Consider the following 19,218-nt stretch of genomic DNA (forward strand, 5'->3'; position numbering starts at 1 on the left):
GGTGGTCCGGAGTCCATTGCTGCAGCGACAGAATCCGGGCCGGATCGTATAGCCTGCTCATCAGGTAAATGACATGGCAGCTTTTTTAGTGCAGGATGCTTTTAGCATAGTTTGTTACCTTAAGCATTTCGGGGGGAGAGAGAGAGAGAGGGGGAGAGGGAGAGAAATATTAAAGAAATGAATGCAATTTTTTTTAGATGACACGTACATGATAGAAAGCAATACCGTTGTGAATTCTTTCAATAATGTTCATAATAAAAGATGTTAAGTAGAATCTGTTTGGAGGAGTCGGAAATGAAATATGAAAATTAAAACGACTCTACTTGGTTCACCGTTTAGAGAAGAAGCGAAGGTAAAATAGGATATACTCTTTACTGAATTCATAAGGTTACTTCTCTTTGGTTGAGACGACAAAATATTCCCTAAAATATTGATTTCAAAGTTTGGTACAAGGACACCAATTTCGAGGGCGGGGTTAAGTAATTGCATCCACCCCAATACTCAACAGATATTTATTTTATCGACTCTGAAAGGATGAAAGGCAAAGTCAATATTGGCGGAATTTAAAGACGAACGAATTGCCGCTAAGCATTCCGCCCGGCGTGCTAACTATTCTGGCAGGTCGCCGCCTTAAGATTCCTTAAGATAATGTGAACTGATTAACTGGAACCGGTCATATATAATCATGACACCAGTGGTGCTCTGACTCTCGACGAATGCTAGTGATAATTATTTTAAAGAATATTTTAGAAATTGTGAGCAATAATTTTCCTGAATTTGGGCTCAAGGGCAACAATTTTGAGTGGAATTGTTAGTGGGTACTATCACATCGACACCAATACTTGTGTAGTTTATTATTTCATGAACGCTGAAATACAAAGTTGACATCGACAGTATTTGAAGTCACTTTGTAAAAGAACCAGAACATTCAGGGCTCATTGCACATGAGCGTGTGTCGCTGCCTAAAGATGTCGGGTTTTAACTGACAATAAAGCGTTACAACATCGTCTTCCGTGCGGTTGCTCCAGGAACATTGTTTTGGATGGTGACTTTTGAATGTCTCCCATTTACCTTCACGACCTGATTCGCCTGTGTCAGACGGGCGTCCTTCATGTTTCAGGATAGAGAGAGAGAGAAAGAGAGAGAGTGTGTGAGAGAGAGAGAGAGAGAGACTTTTCCGTCGCCTTCCCAACGAGCGATTCCTTGCACGTGGCGTAACTCACTACCACCACCTCTTACCTTTTCATCGACATTGTTTGTTATTGCTCTTGCTCTTGCTATGGCTATGGTTGTGGTTGTAGATTCCCCCATTATTATTGCTATTGCTACAGCCTTTACAGCCATTTTTTCCCTTTGTTGCTTCTGTTTTTGTTGTTGTTGTTGCTGGGCAGCTATTGTTGCTCGTGTTGGTATCGTTTTGTATCCATTTTTGCTGTCGTTTTTGTTTTTGTTCTCGTGCACGCTTTTAGTTGAACCTGATGATCCCCCGCTATCTTATCATTCAATCTATTCCTGGACGTTGTTGTTATCAAATTTTGAAGCAGGCGAGAGGAAAAAAAATGAAAACAAATAAGTTTATACGCTTTCAGGGACGGTTGAACGTAACCCTATTCCTCCGGCAAAACTGTATATATAGGAACACTACAAATTGTTCCTATAATAATTGGTGCATCGGGAACTGTAAGCAAAGATATGGACAAATGGTTAAAAGAGATTGGAATAGAATGTCTTGTAAAGCTTCTACTGAAAGTTTGCCGCTCAGGAACAGGAAAGATTATCAGGAGAATTCTAAGCACTCAAAAACTATTGAAAGCTAGTTGATTCTTAAGGTTACATGTAGGAACCAGCTACCCACATAAATCTTACCAGGCTAAAGACCGAACGTGAGTCAAATCCAAAATAATAATTATAATAATAATGATAATAATAATAATAATAATCATAACAACAGCAACAGCAACAACAACAACAACAATAATAATAATAATAATAATCATCATCTTACAATAAGGGGCGTAATCTCCGTGTCTGTCTGTCTCTACCCTCCTGACAGGCAAACGGCTTGACCAATATTGACCAATGGTCCCGATGCTTTTCGGGGTTACGAAGGAGGTAATCAGGCAAGATTTTAGCGACAAAAAAAAAATGTGAAAAAGTATGATCATTTAGTGGATATTGAGGATGATGGTTCAGTTGATAGGTTTACAAAAAAGTAAATAAAAGATAAGGGGAGATAACTCCTAATAAAAGAAGAGAAGGGAAGTAAATCAACTTACTTCTCCTCTGAATTACGCCATAAGCTTTATTAAGGAATGATTGTGATGGCGTTGGCTCATCTTTAATCGGTGTATGACAACTATGAACTTTGTCAATAAAGATTGTATGCATAAGGCTGTGTAATGCTTTATTAAATTCTCCTTCGCTCCACGCCATTATGACCTGGAAACGGAAATCAGGAATTGGTAAAACTACCAGGAAAGCTGCCGCTCTAAAAAGTAAGAGACAATCTAACAGTGAATACAGACAAACCCAATAGAATAAGGATACGAAAGCTCATAGAATTCGCCGTGATACAGAAGTGAGAGCGTCGGAACAGAGCTGGGATACGCTACCTCGTCGAATAACACGGGGAAATCCACAAGTAAGTGCTTCAGAACAAAGGAGAGACACGTTAGCTCGCCCAGTAACATGCAAAAGTCCCCAATTAAGAGCTTCGGAACAGATAAGGAACAATCTAGCTCACCGAAAATCAAGACAAGTGCAAATGCAAGTGAAAGGTAATGCTTTAGTAAGCATTTCCCTCGCTGAATATGACAATGACCGTGTTAGAGATTACAATTTGATAGCGATGCAGGAAAACTTTATCGAAATTAACATTCCGTTCTCACTACTGCAGCAGCTTGAGTAATTATATATGTCCACATTGTTATTCAAAGCACTAGCCAGCAAATCCACCTTCAGCTGCAATTCATCCGCAATTTTCTGGCTGGTATTGTATGGTTATGGAGCGATAACAATTTCATAACAAATATTCGTGCGTATAATAATAATACATTCGCGTTTGCGGTCATTCGTTATGTTGTTGATACTTCTTAAGGTAACTAGCTATGAAAGTAATAACAGCTTACGTTAGCTTTACTTAATACATATATTTTACTAATATTTATTAGTTACATATCAATTTAAATCTATTAAAATAACTGAATATGTTAATTTACAATTTTTTAGCCTTAACTTACTATCCGGTTTCAGGGGCATCGTTATTGCTATACTTTTTCAAATCGATTGCAGCTGGGAAATAAATATAAAGTAACTTTAGTAATGTATCATTTATCCAGTAAAAAAAAAAAACAGAGCGTATGCACAGTTATTAGACTGTGTACCAATGTAATAGCTAAATCTCCTTTCATAATATCGTTCCATTCTTTAGTTGAAGTGTTAAGTCTTTGGATATCACGCTTCGTTAAATCGTCTACTTTTAATGCTTCCAACATTCCATTTAGGTCTGTTGCACACGTATGATCAAACGGATCGACATCCAGACAGCAAAAGCAAAAAAAGTAAAAATAAACATTTTTTTCTTTTTTTTTATTGTGTGAGTGAAAAAATATAGGTCTGTACATATACAAGCAAACGTATAAATAGGCATACACTCACGTGCACACGACTTTGTGGATACGTCTCTGAGTGTGGAGGCAAATATACATAAGATCTACAAAGCGTTCACTCATCTCAGTAAAGTTTTGTTCATTGAAAGTACTGAACAACTCACGAAGAGTTAAGCGAGGCACAACCAGAGTCAAATATAGAAGAAATAAAACTAATTGAATAAATTGCACATGCACCACGTATATATTCCATTATACGGTTTCCTTCTGAATATGTATGTGTGTGTGTGTGTGTATATATATATATATATATATATATATATATATATATATAAAGAGAGAGAGAGAGAGAGATTATATAGATATATATAGATTAGTAATCTACTAAAAGAACCAGTTGGAATTACCATGTTCAAGGATAGGACCACGTCCGCATGCAAAAAATAACAGTAAACTATGAATGTCATTCTTAATTTTAATTTCAATTTTATTTTATTAATAGCCCTTTTCTCTTCACACATATTTTATATTCATTTTTGATAAGGGTTTTCAAAAAACCGAAACATGTAAATTAATTAAAACACCCCAAAAATGTTTTTAAAAAGCGGCATTTTCATTTTTATTCATTTTCAATATATATATATATATATATATATATATATATATACACACGCACGCTCTCTCTCTCTCTCTCTCGCACACGCACACGCACACACGCACGCTCACATTCCGTCTTCTACTTTATCTGGTATCCGAGATTTTATTTTATTCTTTGCTGAACACTTCCTCTATGGTGATACTGTTGATGATTCTGAGCACCTATTCTTGCATAGAAGAGTCGACGGCATTGAGTGCATCGCAATTCTGGTGGAAGATGAGGTTGATTCTGTGAAGCTTTTTTGTCCTGCCGTTTGGTTCTTCATTTTTTCACCTTCTGGTAGCTTCGAATGATTTGGCTCCGATAGTGATGTGTGCGTGGGTATACGTATGTGTTTGAAGGGTGTTATCGTGGGTTGGGGTTCCCGAGTGCATTTGTACTTGTGTAGCGAGAGAGACATGTAAACTACAGTTGTGAATTTAATTGCTTCTTATTTTATTTAACATTTCTACTTCGTACTTTTGCTAAAATTTCTCGGAACAGAGAGATACTTTTTCACCAGTTATTAAATACAACATGTTGTAAGAATTATAGTCACAGAAAATTTAGAAATTTCGGGGTGTTTTAAGGATTTCAGTAGCTCTTGGTGAATAACTAAGAAAAATATGAACCACACCTGTACCATTTAACCTTGGTACATCATGGATGTCAATAATCTGAACTCACGACATATCGCCTTATTGGGTGTTCCTGTTAATAGCCTTCACTTATCGGTTGATGTTCTTAAACACAAGGTTAGCCATAATTGAGCATAGCTTTGATTAACGCTTGGATGGTATTTCTACTCTTAATATCCTATTTTAATTTCAGGCACTGCATGAGGATTAATGACCACATTTTATCGTTCTACACCGTTTTATTTTTAAGATGGTATATTGCTGCTTCGAAATATATATGGATGCGAATTCTAGCAAGTCAAATGATGCCGCACAGGCTCTCTAGTTAACTGACTGGAATTCATTTTTGTTTCTATATATATATACATACCTCTACTCTAACGCATGTTCATACATATACAATGACGTTTAATATATACATACCTCTTCATGTAGCATATAAAAATGCTTGTGTGCATGAGTGTGTGCGTGCGTATGGGTTAGCGTATATATTTTTTTATCTGTTATCTATTTCATGTTTCAGTCATTTTACTGTTGCCATGTTAGGGCACCACCTTGAAGTTTTTTCTCGAACAAACCCAACCCTGTACACAATTTTATTCTACATGTTCTGCTGCTCATTTTTGCTAGGTTACCGGGACATAAGCAAACCAACAGCGGCTGTCAAGCTGTAGTGGGAGGAAAGAAAACACCAACGTTACTGCTCTAAATTTGTGAGTGTACTTCTTTTTCGGAAATATGATCCGCAGACGTTCCCATGTCTCATTTTTTTAATATTGTAAGCCATGGTTTCGATGATATTTCAGTACAATAGCTAACAAACCAATATATCATTGGTAGACACACACGCTGAATCTCAATCGCAGATCTTTGGAGGCGGCGAAATGTTTCTGTCTTATGCAAATACTTATACACTTATAATAATTTGCCTAGCGCTGGATTCTTGGATGTCTTCCTGGGAATATACTTCAGGTCGTCTTCCGATTTTTAAAGCCTTCCGATAAGTGTTAGGGATAGGGTGATATTGAGTGTGCATATATATACATTGTGTGTGTGTGTGTGTGTGTGTGCGTGTATGTATAAACACGGTTGTTCCATTCACAACTGTATCACCAGGACATCACTCTCCCACGAATATCTAGTCTCCTTTCTCTCCTCTCTTTCATCTAGTCCTTCCATTCTGCCTTGGAATTCTCTTTTTCTGTATTTAGCACCTCTGTCGGATTTCTCAACATTTCTATTACCTTACATTCCTCTCTAACGACCTTCATCCAAAATAATCCCCCATACTGACATGCTAATCTCAACGCTCCTCCCTCACTCTAACCACTTTAAACTGTCCATCCCTTACACTCAGTTCCTCCGTTTTCGCCGGTTCTCTAGAGACGACTATGACTTCGAGACAGTCGCTACTCATGGCTCGCTAATCGACCCAGCGGAGGTACCCAACTCCACCGTTATCCAGACTGCCTTCGGTTGTGCACAAGGGCTGAAATTTGGGCTAGTCGACCTCGTCGAACCCAGTACTCAACTGGTACTTATTTTATCGACCTCAAAAGGATGAAAAGCGAAGTCGACCTCAGCAGAATTTGAACACACAACGTGAAGACGGACTAAGTGCCACTAAGTATTTTGTCCGACGTGTTAAAGATTCGGCCACCTCTCCACCTTAATGTCGAGTTATAATAAAACGAATTTTACATTACACAAAACATTTTGTAGAGTATATATTTATTATTCTTTCACATATCTCAGTCTCAGTAGACTGAAATTTCGAAGTGACTGACAATGCTAATCTTTTAGAGAATATATATATATATATTTATACTGGTATGTTTATATATATATGTATGTATGTAGGAAACTCGTGCCCTGGCACCAACATTGAACATCTGTGACAAAAACGAATCGGCCAACAATCAAGCGAGGAGGAAATAACGCATGTAACCGAAGCCTTAATTTCAAGACTGTCATATTTGTTTTGATAGCTTTAAGCCGATCTAATCAATAACTGCACGTGACAATCATTCCATTAAGTTTTCCTATTAAATTTATCTGAAGAAATTTATAGATATTTGATATAATGTCTCCTTTATAATGGAATAACCCCTTAACAATAAAAGGCGAAGAAATATTCATTTCTCACAAGAGAACTGGAATTTCATTCGAAATGTCCAAATTGCTAACATCGTTGTTATCTGTCCATTTCAATGTGGTGTATGGTGCGTTGTAATAAAATCATTATGGAATCGTAAGATCATCTTCAAAACGCTATTAGTTAATACTTAACCTTTATTTGAACTTTGTGCACACACGCTGCTACACACACGAACTAATACACAGAGAATGTATATATACATTTGTGTGTCTGCGATTTGTGTGTGGTGTTTATATAATATATATATATATATATATATATATATATATATATATATATCAATACATATGTGTGTATACATATATACATGTGTGTGTATATATATATATATATGTGTGTGTATGTTATGCATATAAGCATATGTATATGTTTGCATTATGTATGTATGTATGTATGTATGCATACATGCATGTATGTACATATCCATATCTATATGTATAAGCAGTATTAAGCTTCAGGTTAAAGTGACCCGACCTGCCAAATGCTATCACGTGACATTGGATTAGTTATTAGTAAGCAGTGATACAGTAACATTCAAAAGTGACAGCATTGACTAACTGTATCGTTATAAATGACATTTCATTCCTAAGTCAATCTATCTGATTTAAAATCTTCGGTTCAATTACATGCCTTTTTATAATTAGAATCATTCGTTAAAGGAGGACAATTATGCTTAATCCTAAAGCTTAATTCATGTGATAAACCCCTGTTGGCCACTGTCACGAGAACAGAACGCAGGATCACTACAATATGAATGGTTTATTATGGCGTAAATGTGAAGATTTGCAACGTGGTCAACAATTTCTAGAAAAAGTTTTCCAGGTTGTTTTCAAATCCATTTCTACAAATTAAAAAGGTGGATAATATAATCTGAGATATACCTAGTTTGATAATAGATGAGATGGCTATGAATGGAATGTCTTTGATTGCAAGACAAGATCAGGGCTGATTAGGTGCAATTCTAAGCGCAAAAGCTACTTATCATCTTCGTAGTAATGTCCATTGTTACCCAAACGGATTATTTCTTGAGTGCATCTTATAAGATTATGTGTATAAAACAAGGAACACTGCATCACAGGACACTGGGTATCAACTTACAGTCAGTACAAATATCAGCTTGGATAATTCAAATAACAAGTACTAACTTTAAATTTAGAATTCATATTCTGCACTAGGGCGAAGAGATGGCAGAATCGGTAATGCGCCGGGCAAAATGTAATGCTAAAATGTAATGATGTATGTGTGTATGTATGTATGTATGTATGTGTCTGTCTGTCTGCCTGTAGATAAATAAAAATGAGAAAACGAGGAGAAATGATGTTGTAAGTTTAGTAAAAAAAAGAAATAGTGCCACATGTCTTTCGCAAAGCGGATGGCCGTGCGAAATTTTTAACCGAAACGACCCCACTACATCAAACGTCTAAATTTGAATCTGTTATCGAAAAAGCTGCCTCGGATATTAACAGTATGTCAGTTCATATTCTTAGAACATTCCGTTGTGTCGATACAAATATTCGGCATCCAGTGTAGGGTAAGAAGATGTAATGTTTTAATTTGACCTGTTTTAACATATCACAGTGCAAATGATAGGCAGTTTATTTTGAGACACCAATCTTGAAAACAATTTTGTTGTTGTTGTTGTTGTTTATAAGTAGATTTGTATATTGTGACAGACATTAATCAAAGAGGTGCGTATACACAAACACATGCACAAATGTATATATCGGTAGATAAATAAACAGATAGACGGAATGGATATCTCTGTACCTCGGTTTATAGCTATCTTCATTTACAAGCACATGTATGTTTAGACTTTGACTGTCTATGCATCTCTGCCTAATTCGTTATATAAATATGAATATAAAGATCCTTCCTGAAACATATAGACTCATAGGACCGGTTTACCGCTATCCGCGACACCTATATTCTCCTCCACTTACTGGAGGACATCGGTCCGTCGCAGCATTAATAATTTTTACGATATGAGTGTATTAGAGCAAAGTCAAATGAAAGGTTTTCTTCAAGAACACAACTCATCATGCGGTCCAGGAATAAGACTTAATCATGGAATCCAACACCCTATCTACCAAACTACGCATCTCTCTCTCTCTCTCTCTTTCTCTCTCTCTCTCGCTCTTTCTCTCTCTCTCTCTCTCTCTCTCTCTATACACACGCGCGCGCGCGCACACACACACACACACACAAGCACACACTGTGAGGTTGTTTGACAGAATGTTGAATAGTTATGGACACTTGAAAGCCAAGCTGTTAGAGTACTCAATGATTTGCCCGGTGTTTTTCGAAGAATGTTTTGTGGTATTTCGCCCGTCACTACATTCTGAGTCCATATTCCACCGAGGTCGACTCTTGTCTGTTCACCCCTTCGGGGTCGATAAATTAAGTGCCAGCTAAGTACTAGGGTAGTTACTAGTGATTGTGTTTCCAACATTAACAGGATCTTACGTTTGCTTCTGTTTAATACAAATAACACGTTATCTCCAATGGATGTATATATATATATATATATATATGTATATATATATATATATATAGTGTACATTTAAACACAAGAGAAGCGACCTTTAACAGGCAGCTTTACACGCTAGAAGAAGCAATCAAAACGATCAAAACCGCATTTAAGAGTAATTTCGAAGGGAATGAAAAAGAAAACTTTTACCTTGTTATTTTTTTACAGACATGCCTAGTTTCGAATTTTATTTACCAAATAAAATTCGAAATCTAGGTATGATTGTAAAAAAATAACAATATTAAAGTATTTATTTTTCATTCCATTCGAAATTCCTCTTAAATGTGGTTTTGGTCGTTTTGACTGCTTCTTCTAGCGTGTAAAGCTGCCTGTTAAAGGTCGCTTCTCTTGTGTTTAAATGTACATTATTTATATTGAGAATATGCTGTCTATTGACTTTTCATACATGCTAGATCACATGCTAGGAAATTTCTAAAAAACTCGCTACCCTATATATTTTATGTACGTATGTATCTATCTATCTATCTATCTATCTATCTATATACGTACACACATACACATATATATACATATACGTACAAGCATAGTTGCGTATGTAAGTGTGGGTGCATGTGTGTGTGCGCGCGCGAGCACATGCGTTTGTGTGTGCGTATTCGTGTGTGTAAAGTGTGCGTACAAACATGAAACATACGTAGTTATATGTGCATATACGTTTGTGAGAGTATGTCCAAGTATATGTCAAATTCTGTAAGCGTGTTATATGGTGGTATAAATCCGATTATGTTTAATTTATTAAACACACGTCTGCTGTGTTAATTTTTCTAAAGCTTCATGAAAAAATTTTGTGAGAAGTTGTTCGGTCAACCCGTACCATTTCAAAAGCATACAGTTCAATGGAATGCAATTGATAGCAAATATTTGAAGCATGTTAGGAAATTGTAATCCCTATGTCACCATATATAAATAAAATTTAATTTCTATGTTACCATAAATGTTCACAAATCTTCGTCCAAGTATTCTATTGATATTTATAGGACTATGTACTACCTGAGCCTTTGAACATCCGAAATACCGTTTTGAATCTGAGACAGATTTATAAAGTTGTATCCCTTTGCGCTTTGATTCCAAAAACGTAAAAATGTCAGACACATATGCCACCATATGTAACAGAATGTCGATCATGATGGAACTTGAACTCAGAACATAAAGACAAACAAAATGCCGCTAAGCATTTTGTCAGGCATGATGACGATTTTGCCAGCATTTGGTCTTACTGAATGATTTTTTTCATGAATAATCACAAATTTTACTTCACAAAGCAACTACAGTATGCAGAAAGTATTGTATCGTGAGATAAGTGACGTACTTGAGAATGCAAGGGTATTTTTTTATAGGCACGGCCGTGCTCCCAACCAAAAATGACCAAGCAACTAAAAATATTAGAATTTAACAGTTGAGTTTTTAACAAGTAACTTTCTTTTCCACTTTGACTGCCTATTGCAGTGTCGTCTGCAATTTTTCAAGAATGATTATTGCTGCCAAAAGCTTATCGATGTATGCCGCAATGATTTCTTTTAAAATTTGGTATTATACCTTGAATATCTGTCCTGAGACCTGATATTGCAGGAAACACATCAGTACTGCCTCCTACGCATTTCGTCTGCAAAATTTCATTTATATTTATAAAATTGATCATACTAGTAAAAATAGTCTCACTGGTTATATGCGTTGGAAGCTAGCCAAACTTGGCTGACATGTACAAGAGAAGCAAAAAGAATGTATGAACAAACATTTTCAAAGTAGACAGTTCCTTTGAATTAACCTAACTATTATCAGAATACATTATCTGCTTCATCTGTCTGTCTTTATCATACATGATACACAGTTTTACCCACTATTATTTCCCTTATATAGCTTGTTTACCCGCTTAGGTATTCAGTTACAATAAGGATATATAAAAAGTCTCTTTCATATGATTTGCATTTTTTTCTCACTCTCATGTACATGCATGCATGCATACATACATACATACATACATACATACATACAATAAAATGTAAGCACATCAGACCTGATATAATGAATTGGGATAGAGAAGAGAATCTGTGCATAATTGTGGAAATTAGCTGCCCAGTAGATGCTAAGATAAAACTGAAGATCAGTGAAAAAGAGAATACCCACGCTGAACTATTTAGACATCTGCAGTTACTCTATCAAGTCTACACGTTCCGGTTTGTACCTGTAATTATTGGGACCCTGGGATACGGAACACACTGCCTAAATTCCAACCTTGAGAAATTAGGCTTCTCAAAACCAGAAAGGAGAAAGCTGTTTCGAAGACTACAGATCTAATCGTCCACTAGAACTGTAAACATATGTACAGCTTTTCAAAATTTTATCATTTAAGTGTACAAGAGCATGTCTAGATATACAAATGTATGCATGAGAATACATACATAAAACAAAACACAAATATGCACATAAACATATATTAAAATACCCTGAAACTCCTACGAAGGAGCCTTGAATCTAGGTCAGAGACCGACTCTTTCTCTATTGGTAAGAAATCTTGAAATAAAACCGAATAATGACATACAAACAATCATACATACATACATACATACATACATACAAAAATACCCTGTTGTTCATGTTGAAATTCCAATGAAGGGGCCTTGGATCTAGGTTAGAAACCGGTTCTTTCTCTATTGGTAAAAAATCTTGAAATAAACTGAATAATAACATAACATACATACATACATATTCATAGATGCAAAAATGGCGCCGTCAACATCAGACGTGCAGGTGAAGAAGACAGTTTCTAATTTCTTTTTGAACTTATTCTCATACATCTATGCCGACTCTTCCAACCTCAATCAGTAACTCAGTTACTTTTCCAGTTATAAGTGAAATACCTTTAACTTGCGAATGTACCATTATTCAGACGGAAATATGTACCCTACATCACGTGGAATATCGCTAACACGATTATGACTGAAATTAATAACAACTACACCGACGAACAGAGCACTACAATACCAGTAAGCTCTGCTGTATGTGTGTGTGTGTGTGCGTGTGTGTGTGCGTGTGTGCGTGTGTGTGTGTGTGCGTGCGTGTGTGTGCGTGCGTGTGTCTGTGTGTGCGTGCGTGTGTCTGTGTGTGTGCGTGCGTGTGTCTCTGTGTGTGCGTGCGTGTGTCTGTGTGTGTGCGTGCGTGTGTCTGTGTGTGTGTGTGCGTGCGTGTGTATGTGTGTGTGCGTGCGTGTGTCTGTGTGTGTGCGTGCGTGTGTCTGTGTGTGTGCGTGTGTGTGTCTGTGTGTGTCTGCGTCTGTGTCTCTGTGTGTCTGCGTCTGTCTCTCTGTGTGTCTGTGCGCACGCGTGTGTATGTGTATGTATAATAGTGTATATTTCAGCCTGAAGATTGCACAGGCCAGAAACACAAGACGCGAGACAAATTTGAGAATATGGTCAATAATAAAAGACCGTATCCTCTCTAAAAGGTACTGAGAATCAATATCACGTCCATTTTCAAGTAAAAAATGTTCTTGGCAAACGTATCTTAATGTGTATTTGAATGAAGTGGATTATCCTTCAGTATATATTCGACTGCTTTATATATCAACTGTACATTTATATATATATACATACAAACAAACATACATACAAATGCATACATACATACATACGTACATACATACGTACATACATATAACACCTTTAAAAAAAAAATCAACTTTGTTCGCTTCACTCGCTTTCAACCCGTGCTAACGTAGTAAATAATGTAGTTCTTAGAACCATTTAGCGTCTATTTCTAACATGTGGCGCTACTCATTAGTGCCCTTATTATAATTATATGTTTTATATATATATATATATATATATATATATATATATACACATATACATACATACACACACACATACACACACACATATCTATATGTATCTATGAATATATTTATACATGCATTCATACATACATACATATTCATCTTAAATACAACATTAGACTACACTGTCACAGTATAAGTATCAATTACATTATTCTGATATATATTGTAATATAATAATGGAGTTCATTGGAATTATGAGCAAACTTTTATATGCGTACATTTTATCGATTCAAATTAATTTCAGAACGCAATAATAAATGAATATTTGATCATTTATTTAACTGTGGAACCGACATTATGAATATACATAAGCAAACATTGCGGTACCTTTTTCAACTTATTTAAGTTCAAGGAGTACATTTGATATGTGCGTGTGTGCGCACGGATGTGCGTGTGTGCGCGCGGACGTGCGTGTGTGTATGTTTATGCCTTTGTGCTTGTATCTTTGGTATGTCAGCGGATATGTGTGCATTTGGATTCCTTCTGTTTCCTTTATTTTATTTTTCCTTTCATTTCCATTCTTTATGTTTTGACAATTTAGTATTTAAAATTTTATGACGTTTTCATTACCTCATTTAACGTTTTTAATGTCTCCATCGCCCACTACCAATACCAATCATTTTGTGTGTATTTTTCACATCTAAGGAATCGCAAGCATTATTTTACTTGTTTGTTTTTCATGTATTTGAATACTCAACTAGTTGTTTTCATGTTTGATTCGACAATGTTTTTACCTAGATTGGAGACATAATTAAGGAATTTTATAATTTCAACTTCGATAAATCTACCACAAAATTCTACATGTAGTACCGAGTCCCATTTTTTCTTTTAGTCTGTGTTTTCGTCCCGAGGGTGCTGGTGGCACAGGAGGAACAACTCCGCATGGGAATCGTTCAGTACATACTAAACTGTGCAAAACACAACCTAGGCGTCATGCAGATCATCGCCACTGGTGATACGACATTGGTTTATGGTTTCTACTCGATGCGTTCGGTCATCTTGCGTGAAAACGAAATCCGACGAGGGTGCACTACACATCTCTACTCTAGGTTCAACAGCCGGGAACTGACGCGGCCTACCGGCACAAAAGTTTTCATGCGTGTGCAGGTATGATGGTGCCCCTTTCCACTGAAAGGATTTTGCCCATTAATTTCTGCGGAAAAAATGAAGTCGGTTACTTCTTGAAAGCACCTCGTATTAGTTACAACGCTTGGAACGAATATTCATTTGGGTACCTTTAAGCTGATGATGTTTCAGAAGGTAATAAATTACATAATTATAACTGACCTGGTTTCAATTGAATTTAAAAAGCTTAACCAATGTCTCAGCTCATTGGAAATGTACTTCTTACTTTCCATTGGTTGCCATATTATGTGAGAAATATATTGGCTTATTCTAATTGGACTGTACTGTCTTTGCCAAATTACCAGTGATGTTTCTGTGAAGCTGCCAAACATGATGACGTTAACAAATTAATATTGATTCCGTGTTTATTCATATAACCCATTTCTACAAGTGAGTTCATATAGCTGATTGAATTGCACTAGTGATGTATTACTGGTAGAAATTTTATTGATTTTGAGCTCTCTTAATTTAATTTGAACAAATCGAAAGAAGAATGCAAAGCAGGAATTTCATAGAGTTTGAAAACAAATGTTTACCATAATAGTATCAGCTTGTACGTATAAAATGAAATGATATATCAGAGAGGGATGTCTAACTTCATACACAAACAGTAAATGTTGATGTTTGCGATGTACAATTGACCTTTTTAAAGACACTTAGCTATTTACGTATAGTGAAGGGATATAGTTAAGGAAATGGATTTCCCTACATATCGAGTGTTCATCTTAATAATACGTTCGGGAAGATTTCAAGTTCCGTCTGTAAAGAAGTGGAACTAAATACCACAGATTGTCGAGTAGATGTAGTATTGTTTTCACGACTTGAGCGTGTTTATAAGGCACTAAACGTCAGTTTCAGTACATTAGCACCACATTCAGTGCATCGAACAAAAAACCTTGCGTTATTTGCTAAGAAGTTCATATTTGTGCTCAAATCCCGCCGAGGTGAACATGCCCTTCACATATTTCACAGATGATCACATAAAATACAAGTCAGATGTTTGGGTAGATTTAATAGACTATAATTTATCTGGAAATGAGTGGCCTTATATCAATGTCAGAAATCAATATTTGGTTTTGAAAGCGTAGACTGATCTCGCCCTAATCGATTATATGTCAGTCAAAATAAACTGCGGCGTTTCCTCTTTTTATGGTCTGAGTTCAAATCCCACCATGGATGACTGTATTGTCAATACTTGTTAAGCAACATTGATAAAGCCTTTACCACTCAGTACTCGTGTCGATTTACTTCTTTAGATTTTTTAAAAAGTGGAAAGAGATTCAGATGCTGAATGTCTGAAAGCTAAAGCAACACAAAAGGGCGGAAACGTGCTGCTTTGAAGACGGAAGTGAGTTATGATAAAAGTTGTTTTAACAGTTTCTGTCACACAATAGTTTTTCATAATAATGATACATAAAGTTCAGGTTCAGTAATTTAGATTCATATGTGAAGGTATTTCTAAAATAATAATCGCTTTTAAGAGTTAAGTGAAAGATCATCTTGAATAGAAAAATATTTGACATTGCAAGAACAACAACGAGACATTATTTTGAAAGTAACGAAGCATCAATCTATCAAAGAAATATATCGAAGTATGAGATTGATAACATTCCCTTAGAAGAAAATATATTAGATAATAATCGATGAGTTTATTAAGTGCAACAGTCCGTAATTATAAATTTCTTTAAATATGAAAGATATTATGAAAGAAAATGCTGCGTAATTGTTGCATTATTAACTATCATATTGCAAAATTATATATCGATATGTGCATTAAATTATGTAACGGTAGCTCAGATACGTTATGTAAACAATTGTGCTTATGAAATGTATAGAGATATATGTATGGTAGTTTCCTGAAAGGTTCTTTTGTCCTATTTATTTGAAGAATACCTTCATATTTATACATAATGGGAACGCCAGAAATGTCTCCAGCGGCATAAAGCAATTACCTATTGAATTTGTTTTCATTTTCTTATTATACAACCACTCAAACTCTCAAACAAAGGCATACATACACATATCCACACACATCAACATAAATGCATAATGAAACCTACATATTCGCATATATTCGCAAAGCGTCGTGAGTAGTGAACAGTTTTCGTTAGGTTGATAATCAGCCAGGTACATTGTGAAATTGAAATCGTGACTGGAATTATAACAATATACATGACAATATAAGTATCAAGAGTTTACATATCTACCCTAATTTGAATTATAATATAATTTTACGCTGGACATTTTCATAGAACTATATCAATATTGAATAATGTTTAGTCAAATATTATCTTTACGTATATCCGCTGGGTTTCGAAGCCGGGGTTAAAAAGCTGTTGACTAAAGCGGTTCATACCATTAACGGTGTGTCAATGTATTCAATCTTTATAATAGTCAGTAATTAGAAAGTTTATAGAGAGACTATGCACATGATTATAAGAATCGAAAAAAATCTTGTAAAACCACACAGATGAGTTCAAAATAGATACCAATCAATAATGAATTGTGTAACAAAAAAGTAAAACTATGGAAAATATGGTATTCAGTGCTACATTAAACAAATTCTCTATTATTAACATATAAGCACTGAAATGTAGTTGGCTTTTTACGAGACTATCTTTGACCAGCTATGACCACTAACAATTCGTGTGTTTTAATAAGTTTTGTTCAGTGACAATACACACACACATATGCAAATCTTATTTTCTGTGCCGCTGAAGCGCAATGACGATAGAAAGGGAGACAGGGGAGAGGGAATAAAGTTAAGAGAGGATCGTGAGTTTGAAAGGCCGAGATGCGTTAGCGAAGGTGAAGTGATTTTAGAAGGAGGGACAAGATAGAAAGAAAAAAATACAGAGTGAAATAACAGAGAGAAAATGGTGGAGCAGCAAAACCTGGCAGGCACCTGAAACACGAAGAAACGCACGTAAATGCATATCTACTCATCTCTCTTTCTCTCTCTTTATTTCCCTCTCTCTCTTTCGCTCTCTCTCTCTCTCTCTATCTATCTATCTATCTATCTATGTCTGTCTGTATGAATTCTTTAATTTTTTCTTTTACTTGTTTCAGTCATTTGACTGCGGATATGCAGGAGCGCCGCCTTTAGTCGAGCAAATCGACCACAGAACTTATTCTTTGTAAGTCTAGTACCTATTTTATTGGGGCTTTTTGCTGAACCGCCAGTTTACGGCGACGTAAACACACCAACATCGGTTATCAAGCGATTGGTGGGGGGATAAGCACGGACACACACACACACACACACACACACACACACACACACACACACACACACACACACACACACATATAACCTTCATAACGTTGATAGATTTCGACCAGTAATAGGCCCAGGCCATGTCTAACTTAATAGCACCACCTGGTAAGGTATTTTAGTCATATATGGGGCACCAAGGCCCACTTTAGCAAAGAGTTATTATTGCTGGAGTCAATTTCAAACGCAAATTAACCAACCCAACGAAAATTGAATTAGGACTGGCATTTTTGTAGAACCAGATATGTGTTCAGTCAGTATAGTGATAAATACTGTGAGTATTTAAAAATGGGCAGAGCTCACTGCACTTATGAGTCACACATCATGCTATTTATTTCTTTATTGCCCACAGGGGCTAAACATGGAGGGGACAAACAAGGACAGACAAAGGGATTAAGTCGATTACATCAAGCCCAATGCGTAGCTAGTACTTATTTAATCGACCCCGAAAGGATGAAATGCAAAGTCGACCTCTGCGGAATTTGAACTCAGAACGTAACGGCAAACGAAATACCGCTAACGATTCTGCCAGCTCATCGGCCTTACGCACCATGATGTTGTAGTATACTAATCTCATCTCTTTTGTGTGGAATATAAATACACAACGTCATCTAATATATTTATATTTAACGAATTTCGATTTATCCCGTTAAAGTACACTCCTGAACAAATGTGCAAGCAGAAATAAAACGAGGGATTATAACATCAAGACAAATGAAGACATCGTAGAATTATTTAAGCAAACCACTTCACAGTCATGTTTTAGGAAAGTCATGTTCTCCTAAGACACAGTAGGTGTCTTAGGAAAACAAAGGAACAAAAGGAAAATAGCATAATGCAGTATCATGCATCATTGACAACAGTAGTACAAACAGTTCAAAGATTGTCACTCTGTCGCGAAACCTCCATGAGGTACTCATGAAATACTCCTCATTCTATATTATCAAAATGACAATGTAGTAATTCTACAGAACTACATATAATATACAGAAATAACGCCAGATATGACATGGCGAATCAGAGCTATTTTATGAGAAAAATAATTATAGAAGTGAGTGCTACACCCAATGTGTGTAATGTTTTGAGAAAAGTAGCTGAAAAGCTAAAGGATTATGTCTACCTGAAACAGAACCGTGATTGCAGCTAAATAATCTATGCAAGATCCCACTTGTTGGTACATGAAGAATAAATAATATACAACTAATTTTGTAAAGATTTGATTGACAAAATATTTATAATTATAGTAATATATACATTCAAGTAAATAGCAGCGTTATGGGAAATAAATACATTTAAGGCATTCTCATAGCATATGTAATAACTTGTTATCTTTATGTTTGTTTTCCAAGATATATATACCTATTTTATATGTAGGAAAGAAAACAATGTATTTATCGA

General features: G+C 35.8%; 1 long non-coding RNA gene across 2 annotated transcripts in view; it reads left to right on the plus strand.

Annotated features, from left to right (window-relative positions):
- LOC149135628 (uncharacterized) overlaps positions 1-19,218 on the plus strand; it is a 102,793-nt gene that overhangs the window by 75,131 nt on the left and 8,444 nt on the right. For both annotated transcript variants that reach the window (XR_016241931.1, XR_016241930.1), the window contains exon 2: positions 17,616-17,683. This is a non-coding gene — a long non-coding RNA (uncharacterized LOC149135628). The remainder of the gene's footprint in view (positions 1-17,615; positions 17,684-19,218) is intronic.

This window comes from Octopus bimaculoides, chromosome 5 (assembly GCF_046866305.1).
Source record: "Octopus bimaculoides isolate indiv1 chromosome 5, ASM4686630v1, whole genome shotgun sequence".
Classification (NCBI taxonomy): Eukaryota; Metazoa; Mollusca; class Cephalopoda; order Octopoda; family Octopodidae; genus Octopus; species Octopus bimaculoides.